This window comes from Lutzomyia longipalpis, chromosome 1 (genome assembly GCF_024334085.1).
Source record: "Lutzomyia longipalpis isolate SR_M1_2022 chromosome 1, ASM2433408v1".
Taxonomy (NCBI): Eukaryota; Metazoa; Arthropoda; class Insecta; order Diptera; family Psychodidae; genus Lutzomyia; species Lutzomyia longipalpis.
In genome coordinates this window covers 42008593-42015459 of record NC_074707.1, presented here as the reverse complement: position 1 = coordinate 42015459, position 6867 = coordinate 42008593, and the positions used below count along the sequence as shown (strand labels likewise).

General features: G+C 34.7%; 1 protein-coding gene across 1 annotated transcript in view; it reads left to right on the top strand.

Annotated features, from left to right (window-relative positions):
• Window positions 1-229: 229 nt before the first annotated feature.
• LOC129787388 (protein tiptop) overlaps window positions 230-6867 on the top strand; it is a 156110-nt gene continuing 149472 nt past the window's right edge. The window contains exon 1 of the mRNA XM_055822928.1: window positions 230-2072. The gene's annotated coding sequence lies outside the window, so the exon portion shown is untranslated. The remainder of the gene's footprint in view (window positions 2073-6867) is intronic.

The window sequence follows — 6867 nt, the reverse complement described above, 5'->3', positions numbered from 1 at the left end:
GATGGGTGACACATAGCCATTTTTGATGTGATGGTGGTGGTGCTTGGGAAGAGGAGAATGTGGGAGCGAGAGAGCGAGCTGTGGTGTATCTTGTGTTAATCGAGCGATTAGAGCGATTTATGGCGAGTGATGCACGAAAATGTACCGAGCGGTAATGAAGAGGGGTGGACCCGTCGCTGTCGCTCCTCCTATCTGTCAATATGACACAAAAGCCTGACATCTCTCCGAGCTGAGAGAGAGTATGCGGAGAATTTGCCCACATGGAGTTTTGATATGCTTCTTGTCTTGTTTTGTGTTAGAACGGCGCAGCAATGGGGCTTCGCACTTGTTGTCATGCATACTGGCTGCGCCACAAATACACCAAACCTCCTCCTAATGTTGAGAGAGATGTGTGAGAAATGGGGGGCTTTTCTTTAATAATGATTTTATTCATAATTTTTTTTTTATATACATAGAGCATCTTAGGAATGAGTGGTGGAAGAAAAAGATTTTCTTTAAAAAACATACTTTTTATTGCAAATATTGGGGAGCATTGAACGACTAATAAGTTGTGTATAGCAAGCAAAGAGGGGCAACATCCAGTTGTTTCAGTTGCATCGGTTGCAACGGTTGCAAGTGGTTGCGGAGGGAAATGCCTCTCATTTGGGGAGTCATGATACAGCTTCTGTGTGCGAATGTGTTTTTTTGGGAGGCTCACAGGGGCGTTCGAGCAAGAGCTAAAAAGCATGAAGTAGTGTGCGGAAGCTCCAACAAAATATGAAGCCTGTGTGTTGGTTTGCTACTACCACATCGGCAACCACGGAGCGGCTTTGCGCTCTTGCAGCCGCAACTCGGCAGAGAGAACCATGGATATTTGCATCATTCTTGTTCCACGGAGCGATGTAGTTGTCGTATCGTGTGATCACACGAGCTCTCGAAAATGTGTAGCCTCTGTGCTCATGTGGAAAGCTTCTCCCAGCCGTGGTTAGTCAGTCAGCGATTTTGAAACTTATTGGACACATGCAAAGTGTCGCGCGCATTTTCGATTCGTTTTTTGTTGTATACCTCTCTCCCCAAGACAGTATTGAAGGAAAAAAAAGAAGAAGAAGCGAATAGGAGCCAAAACATCCGAAATAGCATTACTCGCACTTTGCACCATCAATCGGTTACTTTGTTGCACAAAGTTTCGTCGTTTGGCCAACGACTTGTCCGGAGGCAGGCTCAGTGGTGCATGAAGGTTCTGAAAGCAAAGTGATATGAGGCGCTTCTGTAGACCCGAAAGATCCGTCTTTTGCAACATAACTTCGCATAATAAGTGATTATGATAAATTGATTTGAAAATCCAACACAACACCTCGCTTTGCGTCAAAAAGTGCGTGTACTGTGACTACATCATTCAATCATCTCAGATGAATATACTTTGTGACATACAGTGACCCCATATATTACTGCAAATTATATATTCTGTACTACCTATAATAATACATATAGTTAGTTATGCTATTTCTCAGCACGTTGTACTGTTTCATACGGAAATAAATTGTGTTAAATATAACAAATTTTTGTAAGAAAAAAAGTGATTTTTCTGTGGAAAAAAATAAACAATCCTTAAACTGAACTCGTAGTTGTTTTTTAACCACTTTTAGTTAGGCACTTCCGCATTAAAAAGCCATTAACTTTTTGCAACAACAAATAGTTGAAACAATAAAACCCTAGAAAAAAATCCTCCAAATCTGTGCAACATCAATTAAAAGATTTTATGTTTTGTGAGAAAAAAAATATGCAACTGATATGTGATAATGCTAAAAGCTTCTGTGTCCAAATGCTCTGCAAAATTCCGTATACGTTTGTGAAAGTGTGCAGTTGGTGTCTTTAAAAAATATATACTTACATACATAATTTAGGTACTAATAAAATACATTTTACTGTGAAACCTTTAAAAGAAAAAAAACCCTTAAAGACATTAAATAAGAAGCAAAATCTTAGTGGTTGCAGTTGTGGAAAATCAAGACACAGCATCAGATCACCAAATATGGTTGATTTTTGAGTTAAATTCACATGGAAACAGTTGCACTGATTAATCACGGCTCAAAGTGAGTTTCTTTTTTTAACTTAATTAAAATCAACATAAAAATATTTTCCGCGTAAAGTTTTTTCCTCCAACATGATGCATTTGTAAGAAGAGTCCGCGATACCCATGACTCACGATTGATTTTGCATAATTTTGCAATCGACAGAGATAAATCGTTGCATCACTAGGTAATTGACAGCCTCCTCTTGTCGCCCCTCACCCCCCTGGTGATATCTTGGGCAATGTGCTTAAGGAATTGCATATTGAGCGTGATAATTGATTAAAAGCAACCTGTCTACGAATATTCATAAGGAAAGAAATCATTAGCAAATGAAATAACCATCACTTTGAGCTTCAACATTAACTTGCCAATCATCGTCAGATAATCCGTAGCATTTAGTGCCACAATATTTTAGTCTTTCAGCAACGCAAAAAAGGCATTTATAGCCCTGCTTTTTTTCTCTCTCCAAAATTCCGATATCAGGCCAATAGATTTTGGGTGGTTAAAAAAAAAACACCGCCACCCCCTACTCTTCAGATTCGTGCCTTTTTGCTTATGGTCCAATGATGGCGGTTGGAGGCCTCGCTTTTTTTTGCAACCACTCTGTGCGCAACATATTTGGCAAATTGTTTTTAATAGGCTCACCAGATTGGGACGTAATGAAAATCCATTTTTCATGGTCTACCTCCTCTTCATGTTCAAGCCAATGCTGCCTCTCTCTCGCACTCTCTAATAGTGGTCAATAGTTTAGCACTGTACATTGCCTATGCTGTTTAATCAGTGGACTGGACGCGCTTTTTTGTCGGTCAGGGTCCTTGTCCCAAGTGTTGCGATGGTGAGCAGTGGTTTTTGATACTCGTTCTATGTTTATTATTTTTTTTGTGAGCATTGAAAAAAAACTCTTCTTTTTTTTCATTACATATTCATTCTAAAAGTTATGATAGTTGGTATTCCAGAATGGTTTCAGTCAATGTTTCAGTCGAGTTCTTTAAATTAATTCAAATTATTCTGATTTTCTTTAGAATTCTTTTAAAAGAATAGTGCTATGATTAAATTAAAAATTAAATCAGATTTCAATAAAATTGAAGATAATATTCTAAGGATAAAAAAGTTTTTCTATTCTCAATAGAAAATTTAAAATTGAAAAATTATTTCATCTTTTTTTTTTATCAGAAAAAGTGAAGAATCGCGAATAGATTGGTTAAACAAAGTTAGTTTTATGCGTTTTATGTCAATTAATTTCTATTTAGGATTTTCTTTTCACTTATTAAAGATTAAAAAAATAAATTTCAAAAAAACATATTTTCCAAAAGAATAAATATTAGGTAGTCACAGATTTTTTTTCTAAATTTTCTTTAATAACAAAGTATTTCTGAAGGATGAAAGTATAGGAAACAGAATGAATAATTTTGACTTTATTTTTAAAAAAAATGTAAGTTCAGAAATCTTTTTTTTTTTAAATTATTTTATCAATTTATTTTATTTTGTGATAATTTTGAATGGATTTAACTATATTTTTTCGTCGTGGATCTAAGACTGTCTTTCTAAAAAATATATTTCTTTTGCTGTTTAAATATTTTCCTTTAATTTTAGTCAATAAAGGCAAAAAAATAAAGCGTAAAAACCTTTTTTAAATCATTTTTTGAGAATCAAACAATTAAAAAATAGTTTTGCAAGGTTTTCTATGCACAAACTATGTATAACAGCTCATATTAAGGGTCAATGATCCTATTTTTAAGTTTATTTTTCTTTTCATTAAATTACAAAAATATTCTTAAAAGAAACTTTAAATTTTAGAACATTTACATAAAGAAACGTTAAGCGACTAACCCTTACACAGAAGGTTTAGTAACAACATAGTATTTATGCTAATCTTTTAGGTTTCTCTGACTACAAGTTTCCAATAAAGTCTCATATGTAGAATCGGGCTGAGTTAATTTTGCTATACATAATACAAAACATTTATCAATTTGAAAAGCAAGATTTTGCAACCCTTATGTGAGGGTACAGCAGAGAGAAAACCCGAAATGAAGAGTAGATCCGCATCCGGAAAATACCCCCGTTGTTTAATATCTTGTTAACCAAATTCAAGGGGTGCGAATATTTTGCCGAGTCCATGTTGGAGCTGTTGGGCAGCAAAAAAAATTGGGCTTTTGGTGGGGTATGAAAACACGGGTTTGTATCTCCTTTTCTACCCTCTCCAACCCCTCCCACACCCCCTCTTGACGTGTATATATATGCGGAGGGCAACATTTTTAATGATATGCGCAATAAATATATAAGGAGGCCATTGCTTTGCCGGCTGAGGACATAAATTTAATGTCCCCAACTCATGGCGATGGTGCGTGTGTGTAGGACTTGATATGCTGGTGACGGGTCTCTTTTGGGTCTCTTTGCCTCGTTTTGCCTTCTCTTTCTGATGGCTACATCATGATGGCATTCAGGAAACCATCACCCAACCAGAAATGGTGTGTGTGTGCCTTACTCTATAAAATTCTATTAAGTAGACGTAAAATGTGTGTCTGGTGTCGCTTTCAATGTGACGGTGACAAGGGTGTACTGAAGAATTTTTCATTATAATATGGCTAGTGGAGTCGTCCCATATAAAGCATTCCACCCCTCCCGGATGGCGTTCTTCGACCTCTTAGCCAACCCCTCTCCCCATTTGCCATTCTGAATTATGTTTGAAAAATCCCAATAGAGTCCATCTCAGTACGAAGCGCTAAATATGTAGCAAAACCAGCAAAGCGTATAAAAAAAATTTCCAGAAGAAAAGAAATATGTCTCCAATAACATCCCATCAATCGGCATCGAAGGCAAAGTGCAAGAGTGAGATGCTGATGTGCCGAAGAGTATGGAAGAAGAATTTATGGATATCTCCTCTGACTTTTCTTAAATCACACACAAAAGACGCGGGACGTATCCGAGAAAGAAACCAGTTTTTCTCATCATCACAAAGTAAAATGAAAAATGTCCTAGTCGATTTTCAATATATCAGCCCGAATGGAAAAGAAATGGATAAAAAAAATCATCTTTTATAATTTCAAACCTTCATCATGATTTTCAAGTCAACCTGTTCGGGGATGGATGGTGGTAGAAGAGGCAGAGAGCGAAGCAGAGGAGTCGTCTAAAAATACGGTGTGAAAAAATGAAGTTGAGAGAATTAACCACGTATTTATAGAAGAAATCATCAAAAAAGTCGTGGCTTTGATAAATGAGGATTATGTTGCTTTTAATTTGTTAAATGAGTATTTGTTTCATTTCTGTCTGATGGCTCATTTAAGACTCACTTTGGAGGAAGCGGTACAACAATTTTTCTCAAATGATGATCTTGTCGTACACCGCCCAGTGTATGAAGGCAGAGGTTTATTCGCTTGTAGTGAATGTGATTTTATTGTTTTAAGAATATCATTTTGTGATCATAAAGATTTTGCTGAATTTTTAAAGAAAATTTTTTAAAAATTCAGAATTCTTTTACATAAGAAGCTGTTCAATGCATAAGTAATGTCTTGCACAATTTTTACCTATGTTACGAAGCATTTAAGAAAGTTTGTTTTTTAGTAGAACTTTATCTCGAATGTTATAAACCTTAAGCGTCTAATTTACATTTCTATTTTTCCGTAGATAAGATATAGTACAATAAAATTAGGAATTTTGGATATTTATTCAACTTGTTTAGATAAAAATTAAATGTAATAAAATTCTGGAAAATTAAAAGAATCGTTTATGATCGCCCAAAAAAAAGGAAGGAGTTTATTCACTTTGAAACTTCTCCTGATATTATTTATAAACGTACTAGAAAACTTAAACATTAAAAGCTGAAAATATACCTATTTCATTTTTCACTAAAATGTGTCGGAAAGGACTTAAAAGAAAATCTATAAATAAAACACGCCATAATAGTACACCTCACTTAAGATGCATAAAATTTTAGCAAAAACGTCACATTTGGTAAAAGTACATTCATCGGAGCATTGATGCATATGATTTATGAATTTTAAGAGAAAATTAAAATACAATAGGGGCGTGGCTTTCATATTTTAGGGCAAGTCTTGTTTTTTCTTATTTTTTTTAGCAACTCCTAGTGAAAAATTTAAGATTAGTTTGACTTTTCTTAAATGTTTTGGCAATCTATGATCAACCAAAGGTCAGTTTTATAAATTTATTAAATACATAAATTAAATTATTTCTTGTATTTATAATGAGTATTAGAATTTTACATTTTTATAAAAATCAATTAATTCAAATTATAAAAAATTAAAAAAAAATTCAATATCCTTTACAAAAATGACAAAAATATTAAAATCTTAATATTTAAATCGAAACATATTTTTATGATAAAGTTTCATAAATCTACAGCCCAAAATTACGAGCAATTTTCATCCAAAAAGACTTCCGATTTCTTGGCTTGAGCGCCTCGAAAAAGAAATATCCCGCACCGAAATAATCCTCCTCAGCCTAGTAATAGAATAACAACAAAAGACTTTTGCCAAAAATATACTCTAAAGATTTTTTTTTTGGGTGAGCTTTTCAAAACACTGCTGTCCCCTCGGTGTGTTCATTGAAGAAAACATTTCGTCAGAGTGGTGTGTTTTTTTTTCTCTCATCTCTGGGTGGGAAGGAATTTTTCGAGTGTATATACCATCAATATCACGATCCGATGCAGATTGTGTGTGCCCAAGTGTGAGGAGAAATTCTTAAATAAATTTTATTCAGAGTTTGAGTCTCAACTGGTTCTGATGGCATCTGCAAAGTGGTCTGGTGGATTGCGCGCCATATAAAACTTATAAAATGGATGCCATTTGGTCCACACGAG